Source organism: Catharus ustulatus, chromosome 4, assembly GCF_009819885.2.
Source record: "Catharus ustulatus isolate bCatUst1 chromosome 4, bCatUst1.pri.v2, whole genome shotgun sequence".
Classification (NCBI taxonomy): domain Eukaryota; kingdom Metazoa; phylum Chordata; class Aves; order Passeriformes; family Turdidae; genus Catharus; species Catharus ustulatus.
The window spans coordinates 55,696,914-55,722,280 of NC_046224.1; the positions used below are offsets into that span (position 1 = coordinate 55,696,914).

At 43.2% G+C, this 25,367-nt stretch overlaps 1 protein-coding gene across 3 annotated transcripts in view; it reads left to right on the plus strand.

Moving 5' to 3' along the window:
- Nucleotides 1-25,367, plus strand: part of PRICKLE1 (prickle planar cell polarity protein 1) — a 64,593-nt gene that overhangs the window by 26,476 nt on the left and 12,750 nt on the right. Inside the window, exon 1 of one of the 3 annotated variants that reach the window (XM_033058793.2) lies at nt 22,880-23,037. The exons of 1 other annotated variant lie outside the window; for it this stretch is intronic. The gene's annotated coding sequence lies outside the window, so the exon portion shown is untranslated. Of the gene's footprint in view, nt 1-22,879; nt 23,038-23,398; nt 23,416-25,367 lie in introns of those variants that run through there. One more of the 3 variants, XM_033058794.2, reaches the window with a different exon arrangement.

A 25,367-nucleotide genomic window follows, 5' to 3' on the forward strand; every position in this document is an offset into this window, starting at 1 on the left:
ATAGAAGGTTTGCGTTAGTAAGCTCTTCACTTCTGATGCACAACAGCTGGTTGTTGAACATGTAATTTTGCAAAAGTTAAGTGATTTAAGAAAGAAGCTTTTGCTTGTAACTTGTGCATGCAGGTAATTAGTAGGTTTAAACTTTTCCATCTGCATGATTGTTCTTTTGCATTACATAAGTCTCCAAGAACAGGTTTAATTACCTAATTAAGGCTATGGTTATTATTTCCTGTGGAACATTTTAATTACAAATAAAATCTGAGGTGAAGTATCTAATGTTGAAGGAGAAGGTTTGTTCTGAGATTTTACAGCCATTTATACTGGTGTAACTTAGTAAGTGTTTCCATATGAAACCTAGGGGGAGTGGGCACACCTATTTACATATATCCACCCACAGGAGCAATTCCTCTAAAGGTAGCCTGCAGAAGACATTTTTGAAGGTGCTCTCAAGACAGCTTTGCTTTGTACCTCAAAGTAGGAGGCCTAGAACTGGTTGCAGTTAAATGGTATATATTCTTTAAATAATTGTTTCTTGTGCATGTGTTGGATTAGTTACCATGTCTTGATGGACTGGTGGTGGTCCACAGCATGTATTTTTAAAAGTTTGCAAGGTACAGGTCAACAAATAGAATTTCTTCAAAATTTACATCCCTCAAGTATTAGAAGGTGTTAACTAGTTCTTTAATGACTAAAAAGAAATTCTCCATTTAATATATCAGATTTTGTGATGAGAAGACATTAGAGAAAATACCTACTTAGACTTTCTCTAAGTCTTGGATTCTCAAAAATATTGATCTTTTGAATTAAATGCTGAAACCTGGAAGCAGATTGGCTGAACTCTTATTTGGTTCTTGAGATTTTATTCTTTTCAAGAAGGTATTTTATGTGAGAAGATACTCTCTTCTCTATCTCTCAACTGTCAAGAAAATGCTAGCCAAAACCTGTATTTTTCCACCTGTTTTTTCAACAAAAGCAACAAAAAGCAGATAATCCTATGTGTATGGCAATGGCTCAAGAACTAATGCTTGTACAATTACCTGAGTTTTCTGTTAGCAAAGATCTGAAGCTTTAGTGTGAATTGCAAATAAGAAAAACTTACTTGGAAAAGGACATTATAAAGATCAAGTCCACAGACTACTTTTGTGGAGGAGGCCATGTTCTCCTTTCTACAGCAAAGAAAGTGAAACAGATGGACCAAGTGGTTTGGCAGAAGCAGAAAGTTTTATTGTTGGAAAGGATTAGAGTTTAGGAATTTTGGTTTAGTGGCTTGCACACACCCTTCTGACTAAGTACTTATTAATTTTTTTTAATAAGGATGTGGTTTGAGATGCCGAATTTCTTGAGGGGTTTTGTTGAGAGGTAGGGGAGGTAGTCTTTCTTGACAATTTAATTCATATGTGCTTAATGCTGTGCACTGGAAGTGCAGCACAGACAAGGCTCTAATGATGAGCTCCGGAAATCTCTCTTGCTGGGGTAAAAATATCTATGATTTGTTTGCCCTAGTGAGGTGAAATGTGGTCACAGATCCGTGCTTGCATTCAGGCTTTCCAGTGACTGGATGAGTTGTTGTGGAAACAAACCAGATTTTCAGGCCACTTCCCAGAACAAGCGTGAGCCTCTTTTGGGACTGGCGAGTGAGAGAGGTTAACCTATTTTTTTCTCTGTTGGTGGAGCTTTATGGAATGTATGTTCTGTGGATGGTTCTTGTTCCCAGTGGATTTCTTTCTCCTTCAGCAATCCTTGTCTCGCTCAGGGCCCTGGAGTGCAACAAATCAGGTGGATGGAAGAGATGTCTCTCCTGGCTATTAGGCTAGTGCTTTAGGAAAAGCAGCCATGGCTTTACACAGACTATAGCAAAGCTATTCAGGCTCTAGCCGTGGAATGAAATTAAGGAAAAAATCCCCAGCAATTTCAGGCTTGTTAAGCTTGTTGGGGATTTCAAGTTAACGTATTTCGGGGCAAATGCTTCTTGTACCCACACAAATAATTAAGAAAGTTCTGAAGTCAGTTTTCATTAATTACTCTGGAAACAAATTTTACTGAATACAAAATGAATTATTCCACCATAGGATAGATGGAGGTACTTCTTAGAATAAACTGCTTTGCATCTTTTAGCTGTCAGCGTGCTCTTTAAATTGTGCTATTACTTGCTTGTATCGACCTGTCTACTGTTGTGTCCTTAAGTGCTCTGGAATCATCTTGCTTGCTTATAGCCTTGCCTGTATATGTGTGTATATACATATGCATCCATGTAGTGTGTATCTTGTTTGTAAGTAGAGCTAGAGCTGCAGCCCAGCTTGTCTTCATTGTAGCTCACAATCTCTGTGCTTTGCTTCCCCATTGTCTTGGTACAAGATCTTTCCCTCCCTGCCCTTCAGAGTCCTGTCCTGAGAATAGCAGTCAAACTGTTGAGAGAGGGAGGGAGCGTCTGCATCAGTAATGCAGTGAAGTTGTCAAAACTGAGAGGGCCTTGGGGAGAGAAATCACAAGGCCTGTGCTGTGTCACTTCAGACTGTAAGACAGATGATGGGGCAGGTCGTCCTTTTTGCTAAGCAGCTACCATGGATATTTTTGCCATCGGAATATAGTTCAAACCTGAAGCCCCACTAAGATCTTAAGCAGAAAAAAATCCAATGCAAAATCCAGTTGTAGTGCTGGGCATCCATTATTCCTGGGCAGAGGAATGAGCAGGAGATGCTGGGGCTGAGTGTAAAGCAGAGTGCATTCTGCACTGAGCACATCATCCTCTCTAAGCCTGCCTTACTATGGTTTTTGGCTTGCTCTTCTGAAAACTGCCTTTTCAGGAAAGGTGGCTCTGCACCAGCAGTGTCTTTGCTGCAAGGGCAACCTCTGGAAGTGCAGATGCTGTTACTGAGCCTGTTCCTGCTGTCCCTTTCCCCTTCCCTGAGATATCCTGGCACTACTGTAGCCTGGTGGACCAAGATCCAGTCTCAAACAGCCTCCAGCACATAGTCAGTCCTCTCATCCCAGTACTTTTCCCTCCCTATCGGCAGTTTCAGTGATTTATGTGACTTAATGGAAGTTGTCTTCTGTTACCCTTCCCTTCCCTGCTCTGCACAGCAGTGCCTTGTGTTTTGGCCTAAGGCTATGGGCCTCCCTAAGCAGCTTTCCTCCCAATTTCTAGTCCCACTCAATCTGCTGCGTTGGTGTTGGCCATTTCCCAACATTGCCAGTGCTGACTATGCTGATTATTTATCCCATGGACACTGTTGAAATAAAGCTTCAGTGTAATTTTTAGGCTATTTGGTAGATGAGTGCTGTTTGTACCTAAGCTGTCATAGTTTCACTGATATTCAGAGATTTAATTTCTATGTTCTGTCAAGTCCTATCTGAAACTTACCCTTAAACAGCTTTACACTGAGAACATTTTTCTTTGGAATGCTTTTTTCCCTTCATGAGCATCTATTTCCAGACCATTGGTGTTTGCTCTCCTGTTCACCTGAATCGCTCCTTCTGCTCCTGGGTATCACAGCCCCTTGTTAGGATGGGGGATGAGGGTGGGGAAGGAGATTAGTTGATTGTTAAACCCCTTCCCATCCTTCAGCTGGCAGGAAGATGGTGATTCATCCTGTCAGCTTTCACTTGGAGCATTTCTAGACCCCAGATGTGTGTTCTCAGCATTCCCAGATCAGCTCTACTTCCTTGGAAGCGGAAACTATGGGGGAATGCAAGAGACTTCCAATTTTAGTGACACAAGAGCTATGTAAATGCAGCTATATCATTGCTGGGCCAAGCTGGATTTCCAGCTGCTCTGCATCATGTGGCTTTATGAGCCTGTGTCTCCACCAGCTCATGAGTCTCTGTTTCTGATCTGTTTCTGGGTGTCGGCACGCACGTCTTTGCAGATGTGTGAGCTCGGGGGTCCGGCCCGAGACGGTTGTAATTCTTTATCTCGCCATTTCAAGCACTGGCTCTTGAGCTGTAATTGGCAGGGAGCCCAGCAGCCGTATGGCAAAGGGCATATTGCCCAGTGCTGAATTCTCTTCACTAACTCCATTTGGAGTCATATCTAGGTTTTGAACCCTCCAAACTTTTGGATGGACTAGCCTGTTCTTTCGCTTTGAAGCACTCTCACTGGAAGCAAGTGAGCAACTGTGATCCTTAAACTCAGGTAGCCCTGGCCAGGCTCTTGCACTGTCCAAGGTGAATCTTTTCAATAAATACCTATTTTATTCCTTTTGCTCTGTCTAGTCTCTGTTCCAGGTCAGCCTTTCCAGACATCATTATAAAGGAGAATTTTAAACTTATTTCTTATCAACCCCATGAAATGAACTCTCCAGCAGGACTTTTCTTAGGGAGATGTGTTTAAAACCTGATAAGCAACATGAGCAAACCCAAAAGGGTGATGGAGTGGCTTAAGACATTAAGGCATTAATGAAGATATCAGATCTTCTAGATCAGTAGTAACTATTTCAGAAAACTTAGTCCATCAGTTTCTGATAAAACTTTACATACTGAATCTTGCTTTCTTTGGCTCCCAGGGCTGTCCTGGGTTGCTTGTGTGTTACACTATAAAGTTAGGCATCTTGTATTTTTAATAAATGCTTATTCCTGTATCTTGGTTTAATAGAGATGTTTCAGGATAAGCTGAACATTGCAAAACCTTATTTCAGTGTTTATTTTTCCTCAAATCATGTTACAAAATAACAGGTTACACAGCAGCTAAAGCAGGGTTGTCAAGGGAAGCCATCTAGATATTAACTGATGAAATTTTAACTAAGCTTTTCATGATAGAGCTGTTTTGTCAGTCAGGTCCCTGGTTATATATTCATTTGAAGACTGGCATTAAATTAACTGTTCTCCTTGAGTTAGAACTTACAAAGGCATTTTAGTCTGCTGTCCCATAGTTTTCTACAATAAAATATGCAAAAGTCAGTGCAGAATGGCATGGTCATTGAATCTGCTGTAAATTACTTGTTTTAAACAAATGTGTGCCCTATAGGTAGTAGAAATTCATGGCTTGTTGCTAAACTTGAAATCTTAACTCTACCTTTTTTCTTCCCGTAAAGCCTACTAAACGTTGTTAGATACCTGAGGATCATGGATCATTTTTCAGTAATACTGGCTTCAAATTTCTTCTAGAGGGAGAAATTAATGTGCTGCATCTGGTTACTAATAGAGTAAAAGAGCTGGATGGTCCCTGGCAACCACTGGAGTAATAAAATTCTTGCCTGGGCACAGATTTAGAGCATCTTCTCTCGCAGAGACTCTGTACATGACTTGATGTTGAAATACTTTCTATTTCAGCGTGTACAACTAAAGCAATGTGTTTACAGAGGCATAAAGACTTATCTGTACAGATGTTTAAGTTTGAGGTCTAAAGAAAGTGGGCAGCTCCAGGGAAGGGACCACTGGTGTACATGCTGGTTGTGCAAGCAGACCAGTACGCATCTGGAAGACTCAGGCACAACTGCTTGGTTTTAACTTTTGAGAGAATCTTTTCTGAATGTATTTGATAGAAACAAGCATAGAGGTTGCTAGCATAAATATTGAAAACATCTCCTTACTAAATTCCTCCAATTTTGTCTTCTCTGAAAAGCAAGTTTTCGTTGAAAAGATTACTCCTTCTGGAGAGAAGGCAAGTGCTAAATGTTTATGGATAAAAGACCACATAAGAGATCAAAGGACTGTGTGTTTTGCTGTACTTCTGTGACTAATTTAAAGGTAATGCGTTAGAAGGGAGGTGGGAGGCAGAGGACAAAAGAAAGGAAGAGAGAGACTACAGTGTGCAAGTCACAACCACAAGCTGTACTGCTTTGCTGCCGTGGGCATGGAAGGAGAGGGCACGTCAATGTACATTAGCTGAGATGGAATAAGGCCATGAGACAAAACTGTTTATAACTTGTGTGTTATCACACCTCAGCCTGTCAGCCGTGGAACTTAGGGTTTTATTTTGCCTAGGTCAGTTTTACTGAAACTAAAACGTTGCCCTGTGTTGTGGTTGTGCCCTGTGAGGTGTCATGTGTTGGCATAAAGTGCTCTTGCAGCTTTGCTGCTGGGACAGGTGGAAAGTATGTGGGTCTCTGCTGGTATAGTGTATCCTAGTGCATGTGATAATATAATAGCTTGTATTTGCATGTGTTCTTTGTAATCATGCTTGCAGAAGCTGATATGGGACATCCAAGTGAAAGGGCTTTTTCCCATTAGAAGGGAAGTAACTGGGGAAAAGGATAATTCCTTCAGTGGAGATTGAATCTAACCCTTATCTGAGTTTAAACTGCTTTTGAGAATTAAAACTTAATTTAGTCAGGGTTTGTTTGTGCTGTCAACAGGCGTATTTTAGAGCAGAAGACCTTGGTTTGCTGTGAGTCACAATAGGTTTTACTCCTATGTGTAAATTGTGGCCTGTTGATCAGACAGGAAACGTTTTGGGTTGAAAGCTTCCTGTCATGTCCTCATTCATGTGAAAATGAGGCTTCTTGCTGTTACAATCCTTTCTGGCACATCTTACCTGTGTCCCAAGGGTTGCAAGCTAACAGGTTGAAGGAACTGCGCTGCAGACATTCAAAAGAGAATGCAGCATTCTTTGCAAAGGATGCTGCTCCATCCAGGCAGATGGTTGGCCTGAAAAACAAGGCTGGGACTCTGAGCTGTTGCTCCAAAGAATGTGGGGAGAGAGTTAAGTGAAAAGGAATTTCTAGAAGGTGAATGACGTGCATACTTCTTGTGCTCAGGGCAGCAGACTTTTACTTAAAACATATGGTTTATGTGGGAAGGAAGGTCCCACTGAAGGAAGATCGAATACTGGGAAAGATCTGAAGCAAGTAATCCAAGATCTAGATAAAGGGATGTGCATCCAGTGCTGATGCAAACTTGGCAGATGTGAGATGACCACAAATGCACCCTAACAAGCATGACCTACATCACATCATCCTGTGATAATTAGAGAGTGACCATGCTGACTGTGCCCTCCTCTCTGTATAGCAAACTAGAAAACAAACCAACCCCATTTCTCTTCAATCATCCAAGGGAGGACCAACTGTCCTGCCTGTACAGCCTGCTTGAAATGAATCCAGGTTGGTATGTCAGCCATCAGCTAATCAACAGATCTGCTCTTGCAAGTGTCCACTCCTCTAAGCCCTCCTCAGTAATACTACTGTCTGCATGTTTACTCCTGTGGGAAGGAAAGTTGCAGGTTTGTGGGATATGCACAAGTCCTGCTGGACATGCTGCAGCAGATTCACTGAACCTTACCTTGTGCTAGCCCTGTTTTTCTCTTGGCCAGGTATAGGCTTCTCTGTACCTAGGAAAACACGGGGACCTACTTTGGGTATAGAGGCATGTGATGGATTTTCTGCATTTCACATGATTTATTTTATTATCTGTTTTTCATTTGCTTAGTAAGGGCTCTGACCTCTACATGAAAAAGTCTGCTGGATAGTGATGGCATAGAGAACTTTGCAAAATCAAAGCATTTACAACATCTGTATCTTTGAAGTGCCTGTTTAATAGTGCCATTGTCATGCCAGTTGGAGGCAACACTTCTCTCTGCAATTGAAAGGCTCAGCAGAGCTAGCTGATAAGCACGGGTGCCCTGCTGGGAAATTGACCCTTTGAACTGGGAAGAATCTCTGCAGATAAGCAAGTAATGGAATTTTTATCAGGTCTTGCTTTTTATTGTAGCTTGTTTAGGGTTGTCAGGCTTTCTATGTAGCAAAAGTGTTTTCTTTCTAGTCTAGTAGGTGAGTGGGTAATGTAATATTCACAAGCTAAAGATGCTGCTTCCAGTTGCTTGGAAGGGATAGCCATGCCGTGGTCTCTCAGAACAGAAAAGAAACAATCACTGTATAACTTAAATAACAAACATATGTTGATTTAAGAGCCAAACTTGCTGAGCATCCTAACTCTCAAGGGAAAGGAGAGGAGTTTTGAGGATACTCTTAGGATCTTCATAGGCCAGATGTAAAGCTTTTTCACTGTTTCCTTTTTTAAAGCCAGTAAGTTTATTTAACAAACTTCAGTTTTAGTTTTGCAATAGAAATAAATTAAATAAATTCCTCTACATTAAACCTCAAAGAAACATTTTTTTTCAACAACATAACAATGCTTGAAATCAAAGCACTGTTAAACACTGGGCTTTTTCTGTGTGGGTGAGAATCTGCTTTCATTTAAAACAGAGTCGAGCTTTTCAAGTCTTTTCTTTCCAAGCCATAAAACTGAACCATTAGACTTCTTGTCTCAAATCCCAGTAACAAAAAAGCAATGAGAAGGAAACTAAAATTCAGACTTGACCTGGTTTTGAGTCGTGTTGTGTCCCTGTCCTGAACTCTTGGTATTTCCAGTCTGACCATTCCAGGAAAGCACAGCGTGGGTCTTGTGGAAGTGCTGCTGTCTGTGGGAGTGTTTGAGTCGGTTTTGCACGTTCTGAAGCGGGACGTTGTGTATTCAGCCAGCGCAACCTGTTTGGCAGTGCAGCCATTTCTGGGAGCCTACACATCCAATACAGATAGTTTGAGTTGTGAATACAATAGCAGAGAAGATATGACTCTATTAAAGATGTCAATCTGAGCAAATCCATCTCGTGGATGACCTATACAGATCAGAAGAAAGCTCCAAGGGTGAATACAGCAAAGCGATGTGGGAAGCTGCTGCCATTGCAGTGGGGGGACGGGATGTGTTACTCTGAGTACAAATTAATCAAGTTCAGGCTGACATTCCTTCGTGTCAGGTTTCCCCTTTCTTCTCCCTAAGACGCTGCTGCAGTGGAAAACCTTTCTCTCCAAGTAGTTTTATACCACTTAACTGCTCTTTAAAATGTGCTTTATTCCTTGCTAATGATGTAGCACTGCTGTGCTATATTAATGAATTTGTAATTTAAAGAAGGGAAGCAGGGGCTGACATATGGCAAATACATGCTTTAGTTCTGGTAAGCACATGATTTGGAAGATAAACAAAGCTGTTTCCTTATCCTCAGCATGTACTTTTTTTGTTTTGCTGATAAATGAGTAAAAATTAACAGTGTTAAACTTGATTGAAAACACCAGTATCTTCTGAAATTAATATCTGTGTGAATGACATTGAAAGTCCCTTTTCTTTTTTGCATTTACTCTAGGGTTCTTTTGTAAGTGTGATATGCATTAAAAAATCATCCAAACTCTAAAAAGGGGTTTCAAATTTCTTTAATTTTGTTTTCAGTTTAGTAACAATGGCCTCTCTGCATTTGCTTCTCAAATGTATATAACTAAAAGCTATTTTTATTAAAAATTGGATTCTATCAAAAAGTTTCCAAATGATGGAAGAGTTTCTGAAAGTATTTTATAACATAGATGTTTTGCATTGAAGTTTATAACTACTTCCAGCACTCAGGCTGGAGTAAATCATAGTTCCAAAATTTATTTTTATAAGGACATATTTAAAAGATGTAGATGCGGCACTTGGGGGACATGGTTTAGTGGTAGACTTGGCAGAGTTAACTGTTGGACTTGATGATTTTAAAGGTATTTTCCAGTCTAAATGATTCTGTTATTCTAAGGAAACTTATGTAAGCCTAAAAACTGCGGGAAGGCAGCAGTTACACTGCTATTCCACATTTTTAACCATGTTTAATAAAGTCAGTGGAAGACTTCTCAAAAGCCAACACTAGTATCTATCTGAGCAGTATTTCATTTAGCAGTAACTGATCCTCTGACCCTGACACAAGATGCTAGACTGTCCAAATCCATTGTCCTTGCCCATAGTTTCCCTGCACTGTGCACTGCAGCACACGTGCACAGCCCTTTTTGCAGACATTCCCTTTAGTGGATTGTCTTTTTTCACATTCAGCATGTCTGAAATGCTCAGCAGGGAGCTGAGTGGGTGCTGTGTGTGTCAGGGCACTACAAGAAAGCACAGACTCAAAGACTCTTTGAGGTGGCACTGGAGGACTGTGGAGGGAGGATGGAGAAACCCAAGCCCAACTCTTTCCTGGCCCACATGGTAGGAACAGTCCATGGCCTTTCCTGTGTCCCACTCACTGTGCCCAGTGGTGCTAGTTACTCAAAACTGCCCCGTGAAGCGCACCCCCAGTGAAAGGGTGTGAGTGCGTGCAGGCTGAGGCTCGCACTTGGGCTCTGTTCCTGTTTAATTTGCTAGTGCAGAGATGGTTGGAGTGTCCTTTCCTTTAAAGGAGGGCCAAGGCTCTTGAAGTGCTGGTATTTGGGGTACTGAGGGTATTTGACACTGTGCAGGCTGCAGCTGCACCAAAGGCTCGTGGCTTGTGTCTCACTGGTCCTCCCAGGCCATGCTCTGACATGAGTGTTCTCCAGAGCCTCCTGGGGTGAGGGCTGAAGGCTTTCAGCACTGTTCTCAGCAAAGTACACAGTGTGACTTCCTCACCCAGTCTGCCCCTGGGGGCTTCCTTTTTGGTGATTGCCTGTCTCCAGGGCCAGGAGTCCTCAGAACATCACTCTGCACCTACAAGATCCAGGTGCAGTTAGTTTATTCTGCATATGCAGTACATGAGAAGTTAATTTAAGGTGTAAAAAAGAGGAGCTGGATTAAAGGAATGCTATGATGGGTACCCTTCCTGAGACTGAACTGTGATGTGACCAGTGGTCTGTCCAGAAAAAAAGTTTGGCACTGTTGCCTCGCAGTGATGTTGCAGAAGTAGCATCATCTCTAACTATTTACTGGAGTATTCTAGCAATGAGTCTCATTAAGTTTATTGGGAGAGATGCAGGTGCCATCAAAAACAGGAACTACTTTATAAAGATGTCTGGCATAACCTAAGTCTATTCTCAATTTATAAAATAACATCCCTTTTAGTATAAAACCCAGCCTCTCAAGTGCCTTCTCTCTGCCAAATCTGAAAAATGTCTTCGTGCCCTTGAATTGTGGGAGCAAAAAAGAAGAGAGCATACAATTTGGGATCATCCTATGATTTTTTTTTCTCTGCTTTATCTTTTGAAATAGAGAAGTGATCTATCTCTTCCTAGCTGTTTCCATGGACTCAGCTGTAGATGTAAAATTTTTAACCCCTTGTTTTTTATGCTGTTGCGTTCTCCTACAAATTGATACAATTGTATTGTGAACAGCACAGTGGATTATTTTATGTTTCTTCATAATTCTGATTAATGATGTCTGATTTCTTCTAACACCTCTCACACAAGGGTTTTAGCTCTGATCTTTGAAGCAGATGTACACCTATGATGGCAATTAGATAAACTCCAGGGACTACACTTGCTGTGCTCCCCCCAGAGGGTTTCTCCTCTGGGTCCATAAGCGAGAGAGCCCCATGCATATCAAAACATGTTATTTAGCTGAAAAAGTGGATTCTGTTGTCTTCTAGATAAAAGATGTGCATGATGAAACCTTTACTAATCAAAGGAGAAAGTTCCAGTCATTCAGAACAAACTAAGCTAATCATTGCCAGTATTTCATGTACGCTCCTTTGCAGCTGAGTTGAGGCAGCAATGCTTTCAACATTCTTGTATTGTTACCCTTATGGTGAAACATGTTTTCTAGTAACATAACCGGAGTTTGAACAGTGTGTCATTAATTCCTCCACTGCTGTGAAAAGCTTTTCTTTGCCGTCATTTAACTGCATCAAAGTAGCTAAATGATGATACAGTGATGCACTATTTTACAGTATTGTCGAAGCAGCATTCAAGTAAGTTAGACTCTGTGCAAGAAAAGGGTGGTATCAGCCTATCTTTCAGATGAGGAAAGCTGATAAAGAAAGCTGGTGATGTAATAGTAGTCACAGGAAGTCAATACTTACCTTGATCTGTATTTGAGGAGTTGGGTATATACAGGGCACTCTGTCTTAATAGTTGTTATGTCTTTCTTTAAATGTTCTGTATGAATCTAATGATACAGAAACTTCATTCTGCCTCCTCGATCAGAATTGCAAGGGTAATACACGAGTATCTTCCTATACTACTATTTGTATACAGGTACTGCTGCTTAGGATAGATAGCTAAGAAAATGTACAGCTCTGCCTCAGGTAGTCAGCATTGTCCCAAATGAATGCCCACTGTTCAAGGGATTCAGTCTTTCCCAGGACAACCATGTGTTTAATTATTGCCTTGGTGTTCAGAGCAGAGACTGGCTTTCTAAACCATAGGGTTTGCTTTGGGTTCTCATTAAGTGTTGTATGCTGTAGTGTGACACACAATATGCCTGCAGTGTGTCATGTGCTGTGATGCTAATCAACGTTCAATACCAAAGGAGGAGAGCAGCTGCTCCACAGTCAGCATGTCTGAACACTCCTGCACTCAGCAGGGTATCGCTTAATTCGCGCTAATGGATAAAAAACTGGCCTCATAACACTTGTGTAAATGAGGCTAATGATCAGGGAAAAATGCAAACTAGCTTTCATTTATTCATAGAGATACGTGTAATTAGAGGTAATAGCTGGATCCAAAAACTTGCTCTCCAGCGTTTATTTGTTGATAATACAAAATGTGAATGACTTGTTCCACCATTTCTCTCTTGTGAAGTTATTAACTTCACACAGGACTTGAAATATGTATGCTCTTAAATTCTCATTGAAAGAGTTACAAGACTTAATGGGGAAAAAGCTACAGATAATTGCATCTTGTAAACTTACCTCAGTCATTTTCAGTATGGTAATGGATCTCTATTGTCAATCCTCTGCTGGCAGGATCAGCGTATTGCTTCAGGTTTTTGACCTTTTTCTATTAGCTCCATGGTCTTCTATAGATTAGAGAAATCAAGAGGAGGCAACTTGTCCATTGCAGTGATGGCAGCTGAGTAATAAGGTCATAATTAGGTACAAAAGTCTTATTTTAGCATCTAAGCTGTAGAGTACCCTCTAGAATGCTCTATTCCATTTCCTCAGCATTGTTCATTCTCCTCATTCTGGAAGTCTGATATTCTCCTCACAGGTGTGTTGTCCCAGTGGCACCGCTGATGCCGCTTGATCATACGCATCCTGAAGGATCAATCAGTCGCATTGTGACACAGTCTTATGGTATCAAGCAGAAGTTGATCTACCTGAAATTTTAATAAGTCATCATCTAGTTGGATTTGCTAAGAAGTGCTGAGTGCAGGCTTCTCACACTGCTCTACGTGCTGGTTGCGACTGCAGATTTCCCCAAGTGTAATCTTACCTGTGTGATGTGCAGGGAAGAAGTAAATCCAGCCTTAATCTAATTTACAGGAGGAAGCTGATCAACACTTGAGGCTCTGTGGTCCCAGCACAGAGCCAGTCTGGGTTTACATGGACATTCCTTATTTTCAGTAGCCTAATGTTGTGCAGACTAGCTACATAATATTCTATGAAAGTGGGTTTCGCTCCTGCTAAGCAGGGCCCTCTCTAGGCCTTTGCACGGTAACTAAGTCTTGAAATTTTTATCTTTTTTTTAATCTGACCAGTACACCATGAATTGATTGAGAAAGGACATTTTTAATCCAACTGTGTAATGGCACCATGTTGGTTGTCAGTATTCTCCGTTCTTGATTCATCCACTTCTTAATGAAACTGTAGCTAATTTAACTAGATGGTCTTTTCAAACCTTTTCTCTTTTTTGTTTTTTCTTTTCTTTGATGTGCCCATTAGGCACATCTATTAAGTTCCTCTTTCTGTGCATGGAGCTTACTCAGCAGTCTTGAAGGAGTGTGTGGGATAGCTGCTGATGAAAGCAAATCATCCAAACCTAAAAAGTGATTCTTGCCCAAATCCCCACTCTTCTTTCTGTTGGAAAAAGTGGTTCTTGCTTTAAAACTTAGTGAGAGCTTCAGAGTACCTTCAGAAGACTCAGGTTCTTGTTATCAGGTGGAAGTGAAGTCCAGGCTGGCTGTCAATTACATTTATAAAAACAATATTATTATCACTGAATTATCACTGACTCATTTGTTCTGCATATCAGAGAAGCGTTATGAAGGAGTACCACTGGTGAGAAATTAGCTGCTGACTGAGGAGGGAGGGATGTGTGTGTAACACAAAAATCCAAAGATTACATTAAGCTGGAGAGTCATGTGTATGTGGCTGTTGTGAAACACTGATTCTCATCTTTCCTCTGCTTACTGATTGTCTGAGAGTTGATCTTGTCCTAGCAGTAATTTTTGTAGACAAGGAAGCAACTTGGGAAAATATGAAAGTATAAAGGGACTAAATTGTTGAAAAAATAATACTAAACATACATTAATATTCTCAGGACTTTTAAAATAGACTGTATATGTGATGAGTGCCATTTTTCAGACCTGTAAAAATGCCATGTCTTGACAAATCACCTGTGATACATATCTGAAGTCTCATCAAGTAGCTCTGATATTCACAGGTTTTACTTAACAAAAACCTGGTTTGTTGAAATTTGGGTTCATATTGCCATCTTATATATATGGTTTCAAAAACTATTTAAAAAATAATAAAGTATTATGTAGTGGAAGGGTTGGATTCTTTTCTCCTGTCTCCTGCCGAAAGTGGTTGAACTTATTTCAGAAATTAATCTTGAACCATCTTTGTGGCCTGACACTTAAGTGGATTAGCTCAGCCTCTTTTATTGGAACTGGTAGCAATGCTAAAATGGTTCACTTTATAGTGGCTGAATATAAATATATTCTAAAAAATGGGGGTGAAAGTTGTCAGTTCTAGAAGCATGCATTGCCTATGGCCATAGATTGCATTAGCACTTACTCACTTCCATTCAATTCTGGTACTCTTTCAAAGCTAGGCGTTATTTCAAGGCTACGCACCCGAAGGAGTTCATCCTCCTGGGCAAGCTGCTAAGAAAAGCCAGGACTTGCTGGCAAGCCCAGGTGGGTGTAGCTTAAAGCTCGGCGGCTGCCAACTGAGTATCAGGTGTCAGGTATTGTCAAGCAGTTGCTGTTTCAGCAGCTGACAGTACCTTGAGGGCTTAGGGATCAATGGATGTTGCACAAAGGTCGCTGATGTCAAGGGTACCAGTTGAGTGTCTTGAGACAATTTCATTTGTATGTTTGCTTCATACATAAGGACTTTCAGTACCGTAAATAATCAAAAATATTTTGGTCCTAAAATATCCTTATATATTCCTAAGAGTCTACAAACATTTCTGTAAACACAGTTAAGGAAATACATATGTGTTGGAGACTCCAGAATTTTCTATGCTAGTGTCATGTTGATGAGATGAAGCTTGATATTTAGGGGATTTAAACTGATTTTCCCTGTTGTACTTACAATTAATTATCTTGCCAGTTGTTGTGGAAAGGATAGTGTCTGCTAGCTAAGGAACATAATTAACTGGATTTCTTTTTGAATGTTTGTTTAACTACAATCTTCAATATGATCCTACAGAACAAACAGACATAACTTTTATCTCAAACAGACACTGCCTGCCCACTTGGCCTTTAAATTCCAGTGCAGTGGAGATGAAGAGAAGGAAAGCAGCACTTTCATATTTCTAATCACTCAATCCTAAGCATCTAGCTCTGTGGAGAAGGGAATACTGTTTCATAGTATCATCATAGAATCATAGAATGGTTTGGGCTTGGAAGGAACCTCAAAGATCATCTAGTTCCTACCCCCCTGCCATGGGCAGGAGCCCCTTCCACTAGACCAGGTTGCTGAAAGCCCCATCCAGCCTGGCCTTGAACACTCTCAGGGATGGGTATATCAAACCATTAGAGCTCCCTGTGTGCCACTGTCCAGCCAATTCCTTATCCTTTCAAATGCCTGTGAATGGTGACTCTTCTGGGTCTGAGGTTTTTATTGCACCAGTGCTTCTTGCCTAATCTTTCAGCTCAGTTTATACCTGAATATCCATAATCACAAGGGTATTTGGCATGCACCTGGGAAAAGTACTCTTGAAGCTGTCTTCCTGACTGCCTTTTGATGTGGTTTGGATGTGTCAGTGGAGTTATGATAGCTAGCTGCTGACCAGGAGTGGGGCCATCCCTCTTGGTGTTCCTCCCATTTCATTCCTAACAAACTGAGCTCAACTCATCCTGCAATAAACCAGTTCTGGGAGCTAAACTGGCGGAGAAAAACTAATCATGCTTAGAGGAAAAAAAAATATATCAAGAAGGAAGCAAAAGAAGGGGAAAAAAATAAAAGTATGTAACCTCCAGATCAGCCTTCTTTATTCTGTTAAGCAGAAAACCTCTTTGGGTTTCCCAAAAAATGTGCTCCGTTGTCCCATATTCCCCACCCCCTGGGAAAAAAAGAGCAAGCTTCAACCATCTGCATTTACCCTACATCTTATTTTGTCATACAGAGTTGGATTCGTGTTAGCGAGGTGAAGTTTGTACTGAGGGCAAAAATCCCTTAACATTGATTTTTATTTGTGCAGGCATGTAAATGGGGGATGGTTTGTTGCCCATTTTGGAGGAGTGGGTTGCATTACAGTGCTTCCGTTTGGAAACAAGGAATTGGATTTTTTTTTACCAAAATGCCAGCATATTTTCACAGTGCATTTAAGAAAGACCTGGGAATTAAACCTTTGTGGCTCTCATTGAAGGAACTTCAGCTAGGTGGATGGCTTTATCTTATATTCCCTTCTTTTTCTTCCTTTCTTTTTTTAATTTCAGGGTTGGGGAGAGATAAGAGTATCATTTCTATTTTAAGGCAGCAGTTTTAAGGCAACACATTGCAAAACTGTGTGTCATTTCTGGAGTCAGGATGTCATTTGGATGCTGCCTAGCCAGCTCCAAGCCTTGTTAAGTGTGAGGAAAAAGAAATGTTATACAAATTAAACTATAGTAACAGTGGTGGCAGGCTGAATAGAAGAGCAGCAAACCTCTGGTGAGGTAGAACTTTGCCTGCCCAACTTTGGGTAGAAGTGCCCAACTTTGTTTGCTGAGTAAGAAGTGAGAGGACTGTTCCCAGGCTCACCTGGCTCAGATGATTACTTAGCCATTGATCTTTCTATGCAAAATACTGAAATACTTACCATATTTTGGTGGTGCCTTTTGGTAGTTTCGTGATCTTCATCTTGACAGCTCATCAATCAGGTAGTGTCTCTCTCAGCTGCTGTACTAAGGAAAGCTAATAAAGGAGCAATGCATCTCATTATCCACCTGACATTTTTGCATCTTTCTTGTATCCCTGTGTGCCTTGAGGTTGACCTGTGGCTTGGTAAAATAAGCTAATAGTTAATCTAAGCATTGTCCTCTTCCTTGTATTTGTAGTGTGTGTGCATACAGCTTGTGGAAAATGGCAGTGCTGGATTTCCCTTCTTCTGCAGATTTTAAGAAGAGGTTATCCCAAACCTTTGCATATCTCATCTTCGGCTTTTAATTCAGTTTTCTCTAGATAAAATGCTTCAAGAGCAGTGGTAACCCTCCATGCCAAATTTTGCCTTCACTTAAAGTCAAACACTTATGTTTTTTCCTAAGTCAGACTATTGAGAAGCATTGCCAGCTACCGGGAAGACTGAGTGCAACGGGAGCATCACTCACACAACAAAACTGCACTCACAAAGGGTTTTAAATTTGTTTTGAAACACTCATTCAAATATTTGTTTAAATAGTTAGTTTATAACATTACCTACTGCATTATTATTATTATGTTAGGGTATTTTACATGGGTGCCAACTCCTTGGTTAAATGTCTCTGTCTGCATGTATGAATGTTGACCACAGTAGAAGATCCACTGAGTTCATACCATTTCCTTTTTTAATCTAAATCAATTTTCAAACAAATTTAGATAAATTGGAGGAGTTCTTTGACGGCAAGGCCTGGGAACACAGCTTGACACAGAGAAGATGACATCATTCACCATCCACACAGGCTTTGGCACAATGCTTGATTGAAATTCCCTCAATAAGCAAACAGTGCATTAGCACGGGCTCTGCAACACCTTCCCCATTGCATAATGGTGTTTGTGCTGGGGTGTTATTAAAAACCCAGGCAGCGATTCCACCTGCGTCAGCCTCTGCTGCTGGCAAAGCACTGCAGGCACACATCCTTGCAATGCCCTTTGTTTTGCCCTGTGCAGCCTGGGAACAGGGCACTGACTGTCCAAGGGTGCTGGTGTGTAGGGGAGCCCCACTCACATCCCACAGCTGGTGGTTGCAGTGCTGCTGTGGGCACCTGGGTGTTTACCTGTGCCCTGTGTGACTGTGGGCTGTGCTGAGCCAATTATGATAAAATCAAGATTGCTGTCTTCAGAGGAGCCTGTGGGGTTAAGAGTTTCCAGATGCAGCAACAGACCTGTTGGTTCAGGAGCAAGTCCTAGCCCGATCTGACAAGGAAGGGCATTTTAATGAAATTTTAATTCTTTGCTGCTGAAGCAAAGCAGAATTGTGGTTTTAGAAGGTGTGTTGGTCTTTACCTCTGAAAGCATTGAGGAAAGGAAATAAAATAAACCTCTCGTAGCCAAGCATTCCCAACACACAGCAGTTTATGCCAGCCAGTCCTCAGGCCATTTGTAGCTGGTGTAGCTCTCCAAAGCAAGCAGTAGGCACTGTTGCCCACCTTGATGCCTTATTGCCTCAGCAGATCTATGTACCATTGGAAGGTGAAAAAAAAAAGAGCTATTATTATTAGTTTAGTGCCACTTGATTGTCTCCTGGTCTGTTACCTGATGTTAATATTTCCATTGGTTGTATTGACTTACTGAGGCAGGCAGAGAGAGGGCAGGATCTTAGGATAACAGGGAATGCAGCAAAGAGTGGAAACCAAGCACCATCATACAATCACAAACCCTTGCTGGGCAAAAGTCATCTGATTCTTATATTTTTAGCTTGTTGCATTTCACATGCATGCTTTGTTTTAATCCCTATATCTCTTTACTGCAGATCATCTCTTGTGCTTTACATGTATATCTCCTATGGAGGTGCTTTGCTCTGGATTTTAAATGTTATCTAAATGTTATTTTTATTTAAAGACTGGCAAAGAGTCTGACTTTGGAGCCTTGAGAAGTCATGAGATGCTGCTTCCACACCCTTTCTCCGCAACCTCAGAAAAGAAAATAAGGAAGACGCCAGTCAGTGGCACAGTTCAGAGGCCTCAATGCATCGGTAACACCCCTGGTTTGCCTCTGCTCCCAGCAGCACATGGTGATCCACTGCTGGTGCCAAACTCCCCAGTTTGAGGGGGCAGAAGGAAGCAGGGATGAACAGGGACAAGTTTCACCTGTGGCTGTAGGTGTGGAGTGGTACAGAGAGGGGTGGCCTTTGCCTGGTGACTCTTTGGGGTCCTTCAAGGTTCGTGCTTTGCTTCAAGGACGTGCCATGTGTCAGGTGTCTCCTAGTGACTGTACATAGTGATGAAATTGTGCAAACTGTTCCCATCTGTGAAGGCATACTTCCACACTCATAACCTGGGACAAGAAATCTAGGGCTCAGTTTGGGTCTAAGTATCTAGAGGTGCAGGTGAATGCCCATCGGGGTTTCTGAATACACTAAGGTACACATAAAAAGTGCTCCTGGAGGTCAGGGTGTTTTTACATACCAGCTAAGCAAGTGTGTGTAAGCAGCCAGAGAGGGAGAAAGGCTGGCAATTCCGTCTCCACAATGGTCCAGCCTCACAGGAATCAGTCATGGATTTTCCTTGTGCTAACAGTGGCAGGTCTATGGAATTAGACCGGTATTCTTCAGTGCGTTAGGTTTTCCAGTAGATCATCTGAGATCATAATTAAACTGCTTCCCTTATTCTGGTCTTTTTGCTCCCTGGAGGCATAGACCCAGGGCCACTGGGGGTGGAAAGGACCTTGGTGCTGTAAATACATCCTAGAGTTCCCTGTGCTGTAGCCTTCAGGCAGGACCATACATGGTCGAGTCATCGTCCCTAAAATTCCTGAAGGGCATACCTGCCTGTGTCAGACATTGCTTCAATTTGTGCATCACCACTGTTGAGGGAGCAGTTGTAATTCCTACTCCATGGACTCTTCCTGTGCTGTCAGATATATGGAAAACCTTCCTTGCTTTATTTAAAAATACAAAATCTGGCTTATTTGGGAGAATTTTCTCATTGGTTTCTCTGAAATAGTTATTACTGAATTTTTTGTTGTTGCTTTTGTTCTAGTTTCCATTTACTTTTCTGCAGGCTTTCACTTTTCATAGCTGAATTGTGACATTTTATTTTAAATGAACATGTGATATGATACTTAATTAAAAGTCTTGGGATGGAGGTGGTGATCATTAAAGGGTGATGATGTAGATGGTGAACTCCTCTGTTTATCCACAGAATGAAATCAGGCTTGAGAGGTGGGTGTTGTGCCACTCTCCTACCTGGAGAAGCTGGCTCTGAAGCACAAGAGGTTAATTTGTTTTCTGCTGCTTGGTCTCTCTTCTGTGACTGCCAACAAAGGTAGCAATTACCAGTGTTATCTCAGGGGATGTTCCCTGATCTGGGTAATTTGGAACTGGGAAATCACACTGACAACTCAGCAGAGGCCAGAGAATATCCCTAGCCTGGTCAGTAGTACAAGAAAGTTGTTACCTAGACTAAACCTTTACGGCAAAAGGTTTCATATCCATTACAGGTCCCTTGAAGCATTTGGTTGTTTGAAAGATCAGCTCTACCCAGACACAGTCAAGAATGCTGTACATGCCATAAAGGGTGAGTCAGTTTGTGCCTGTCTTTTTAGCTTTCTTTCTTTTTTTATTTTTTTTTTAAGGCGACTTCTGTGGCACAGTTTGTACTTCACATAACGAGTATGTATGTTGACATATTTGTTGTGTGAAAATAAAGAAGAAATCATAGCAACACATTTGTTCTTATGGAAGCAGCTGAAATCAAAGGAGGTAGTTTGGGAATGACTTTCACAATTTGCAAATGCCTAAGGGGTGTTATGATAGCTGTTCCTTTAGTCTAACATTCAAGGGTACCATAGAATCGAGTGTTTGAGCACTGAAACACAGCAATCTGAGATTTTTTTTTAAAAAGGAAAATAATGTACTGTAAAATAATTGACCTGAAATAATTTAACAGGGGCTACTGTAGATGGATTTAACAGAAGTTGTAGAGGGTTTTTCATTGCTGGTACTTTTAAATCAATATAAAATATTTTGTTCATGCAGACAAGAAATGTAGGAAAATCTGATGACCACATTAGTTCAGACTAGAAGATCACAATGGTTGGTTTTGGCCTGGTAATTTAAAACTGCATTGTTCAGAACAATATATTAGTTTCTGTGCTCAAGTCACAAAAGTCCAGGAAAAAAATAAGAGCCATGTAGCCATCCATCTCTGTATACCCTCTGACACTTCAGGGTCAAGGAAAGCATTAGGAAAATGAGGGACAGATTGATTTTCCAGAAAAGTAAGTGAACGTGTCTTCTTTGGCTTTGGTAGACTCTTGGTCATGAAACTTCGCAAACTTATCTGCAGCCATTGAGCTGTTTGTGCTGCAGAAGTTCCCAGAGGAGATTCTCATTTTGGCAATTTGCTGTGTAGAGGTGTTGAGCCCTCAGTGCGGGGAGCTACTGAGAAAATGTCAGGCACTCCTGGAAAAGGAGTAGACAATATATGCAAATTGTTGGTATTTATTCAGTCATGTAGTGAGGGAGAATAAACATTATTCCTTGACATTTCCATTTTTGATTAATGATGAATGGAGCTGGCAGATGTTCAGCTGGCCGCCAGATGGGGTCTGCTCAGTCCAACAGACAGAATAGGAACAGTCTGGGTCTCCTGAAGCCAGCACTGACAAAAGCTCTGACAAAATCTCTAGTTCATCCGAGCGATACGCCAATTTTGACCTCAAAACGACTAAGCTGTGTAAGAATGGAGGTAGTACAACCAGCGAAACTGCTTATGGAAGTGAAATGGGGTGTGGAAAGATGGGAGCTGGTTAGTTTGCTGGAGTTTAGCAGGTTTTTTCCTGCCGCAGGAGCCACAGACTGCGGCTTTGATTCCTTGTGGCTGGAGCCGCGCGGGTTCTTGTGCATTTACCCATGGGACAGGTGTTGTGGTCGTGTCTGGGGCTACATCTCCTCGGCTGGTGCCGGGCATCGACTGCGTGTTAGCCCAGGATGGGCTGTGCCTCTCGGGGTCAGATAGCCCGGCCTTGGTGCTGGTCCCTCGGCCTGGCTGCCCAGCCTTAGCCGTGGGGAATGAGCCCACGGGAGTTGTGGAGGCTTCTCCCGGCTCGCCGTGAGACTGCCATGTGCCCAGCCCCACCAGGGAGGGGTGACAGAGGACAGGGACACGGAGCGCCTCACCCCGCGCCTGTACGGTCAGGGCCGGCTTCCTTCAGCGCACTGCCGGCAAAGCCATTCAAATTTACACAAGTGAATTTAAACCCATGCAAATTCGGTTCCTGGGGGAAGCGATAAGTGCCTGGGAAGCGCCCGCCGCCGTCCCGCTCGGCAGATAAGCCGCCCCCGGCTGCGGGAGCTCGGCGGGGCGCTGCGGACGGGATGCGAGCGCTGGGTGGGCGCTGCAGTCGGGGCCGTGTGCGCTGCCGCTCTGACCCCGAGATGCAGTGAATAAATTCCCTTTGATAATGACTTCCCCAGGGAGACAAAGAGCGGGAGGGAAGAGGAAATTTGACCGCGGTGTTCACGGTTACATTGGCGGTGCCGGGGGGAAGCCGTCCGCCTGCCTTTGAAGCCGAACCACCCGCCTCTCGGGGCTTTTTGTGCCTACGGGGGTGGGGGAAGTGGTAAAAGCGGGACTGGCAGCCTCTTAGAAAATGCCCCGGTGCTACTTTTGTGTGCGTAAGCTGGGGCTCGGACCCCTCTTTCCCACTTGGAATGTGCCAAGGGAGGCAGTGATGGACGGCTGCCCTCTGAGATCCTCGGCTTCAGATAGGGTTTATTATTTTTATTATATTTTCATTATTCGTGTGCAGAGACCTAGAACAAATGTTTTCCCGTCCTGAACCGAGTCCTTCCCGTCCGGGTGCTGGGCCGGGTCAGCCCGGGGCGGCGGTGCTGGGGTGGGGTGGGAAATCTATTTTGGACGTAAACACGAACAAAAGCAGTGTCGCCAAAACGCGTGTCCGTCGTGTCCTGAGCGCAGAATTTATTGCTTCTGCAGGCGCTCGTTCCCCTGGGTGGGCAGGCGGCCGGGACGGCGACCCTTCCTGCCTCGGGGGCGGCGGCAGGAGACGCTCCCCCTTCCCACGCTCCTTCCCCCGCCTCGGGCAGCACTTTGAAGGAAGATCGCTGGTGGGAGCGATTCCTCCCGCCGCCTGACGGAGGAGCGGTGAGGGGCGCTGGGGTTGCTCGGGGGTGCCCGGGAGGCTGCGGTGCGGGGCCGGGGCGAGTTCGGGGAGGAGCGCGGGGCGGCTGCTCCTGCCGGGCCGGGCCGGGCCGGGGCGGTGCCGGCACCGCTCCCGCTGCGCTCCCCGCGGGCAGGACGGGCAGAACGAGCGGTGGCGTCGCCGGGCAGGGACAGGGCTGGAGGAGCCCTCGGCGGGGCCGTGCCTGGCGCTGGCCGCTGCTCGGGGGAGCTGCCGGCCCGGCTGTGCAGCCCCCGGCTCGGTGTGCAGCTGCGAGGTCCGGTCTGCCGCCGGCATCGCCCCTCCTGCGCCGCCGGCCCGGCTCCGGCAGCAGCCTGGCCGCTTGTCGGTGCCGCACAGAGGTAATTTGCGGTGACTTGTGTCCGCTCTCGCTCGCGGCAGCTCCGCCGGAGGGGCAGGGTAGACGGGGGCTGCCGGTGCCTTTGCGCACCTGGCTCTAGAGCGTGGGGGACTGGGGTGCCTCTGACCCACCTTAACTGGGTCTCTGAAACTTGGTCAGGATGGAAAACCTCCCACCTGTCCTTCAGGGATCTCTGCCTGCTGAGGAAGGTACCGTCCCGGCTCCTCCGAGGTGGGGGCGCGGGGCTGTCAGGGTGTGCGGGGCTGGGCGCAGAATTTTTTTTACTTTCCTATTTTTCTACAATTTCTGTCTTGTGACTTATTGAACACTTTCTTCAAGTGTTTTCTCTGGAAACTTGTCTCAAATGAGGGCTGTGAGCCCTAACAAAGAAGGGTGTTGTTCGACAGCCAACAGGTGATGGGGTGAAACCTGAGTATATGTGTACATTGGAGTAAAGTCTGGCTGCTGTTTAAAATAGAGTTTTAAAAATCAATGGGAGACTGTAAAAGGCAAGATTTCCTTCTTTCTAAATCTGTACACCCTCTTAAGGAGAGAGGGGGGGAGCATCCGTGAGAATACCTCTTTCTCGGCTGGAGGTTTGGGTCGTGCCTCACTGCCGTGTGTGATTGAGTTTCCATTAGCGATGTGCAGAGCCAAGGATAACACGGCCAAATCAGATGTGTTGGCATGGGGCGATGCTTTGTTACGGGGCTTCCTCCTTTTGCTAAATGCAGGTAGCCTGCCTTTGCAGTATAGCTCGTCAAAAGAAAATACCCTGAGAAGGATCGTCTGACTTCCAGTTGGAAGAGTGATCTTTGCGGTAGGATGCTAGAGGAGGAGAGCAGTTAACTCCTCTGTTGGTCCTTGTATATTGGCTAACAAAATGGAAAACAGTTCTTCTAGGGTCCATTTAGAGGTCTTTTGAATGAATAAATGGATTGGCTCTATTCCTTCCTGACTGCTCTGGGTACTTCATTACTCAAAAGGACCCAGCAGCTGTGTGCTGGTGCTGATGCGGATTCTCCTTATCAGTTCTGGATCTGGATTTCCCACACAGAGAGATATAGAGCTCCCTGTAGATGTTATTTCTACTGTAGCTAGGGAATGGGACTTCCTCATCACGTGCATAATGTATATTGGAAATAGGCTTTGAATTATTTATAGTTACTGTATGGTGGTTTATTGCTGTTATATTGTGCCCTTCCTCTTCTAATGTAGTTATCTTGCACCAGAGATTAAATAAGCAGGTGAATGGGCTGACCATGCTAATCTTAAGTCGTTGAGCCTTCATTGTGAATGGATGCATGTGATATGCATCTTGTATCCCCTATAGCCTTGTTAACAAGCCTTCTAACAAAAAAGTTGTTAAAACAATTTGCCCTGCAGGACAGAGTAAAACAGCAGGGGGTGGGCAAGGAGATGTTTGTCTAACTTTGCTTACAAATCATGACCTCTTCTATCTGGTCAGGGGGAACATAATCAGTGAGCTGGAAATCCTAGCATGGGGATAACCTTCATATGGGCTTCAGCAACAGCTTTGTTCTAAGTTTGATATCCCAGTATTTTGTGTACCCAGGGCTTTGTAATAGGAGTGTAGTTTGTCTTTGCCTCTAAGGAATTTGTCATATGACTGTTTTAATTCATCAGTGGAAAAAACACAGTAATTACTTTTCTTTTCAAATCAAATTTAGCTGTGTAACTCAATTATGTTATTCATAGTTGTCAACCTGCCAGTGAAAAACCTCCTTGTAGGCTATAAAGCCTTTTTTGAGGGGCAGTATTTGAACAGAGCTGAAACCTCAAAATGTTCCATGGGCTTTAGGAAAGCAAAGCAAAACAACAAATCCTTGCTGTGTTTTGTAGGTGTCATGGCAGGAATAGAAAGACCACCTTTCTAGTCATCCCTTGGAAAGCACTTATTTTTTCAGCTGTTGTTTATATTCATTTGAATCC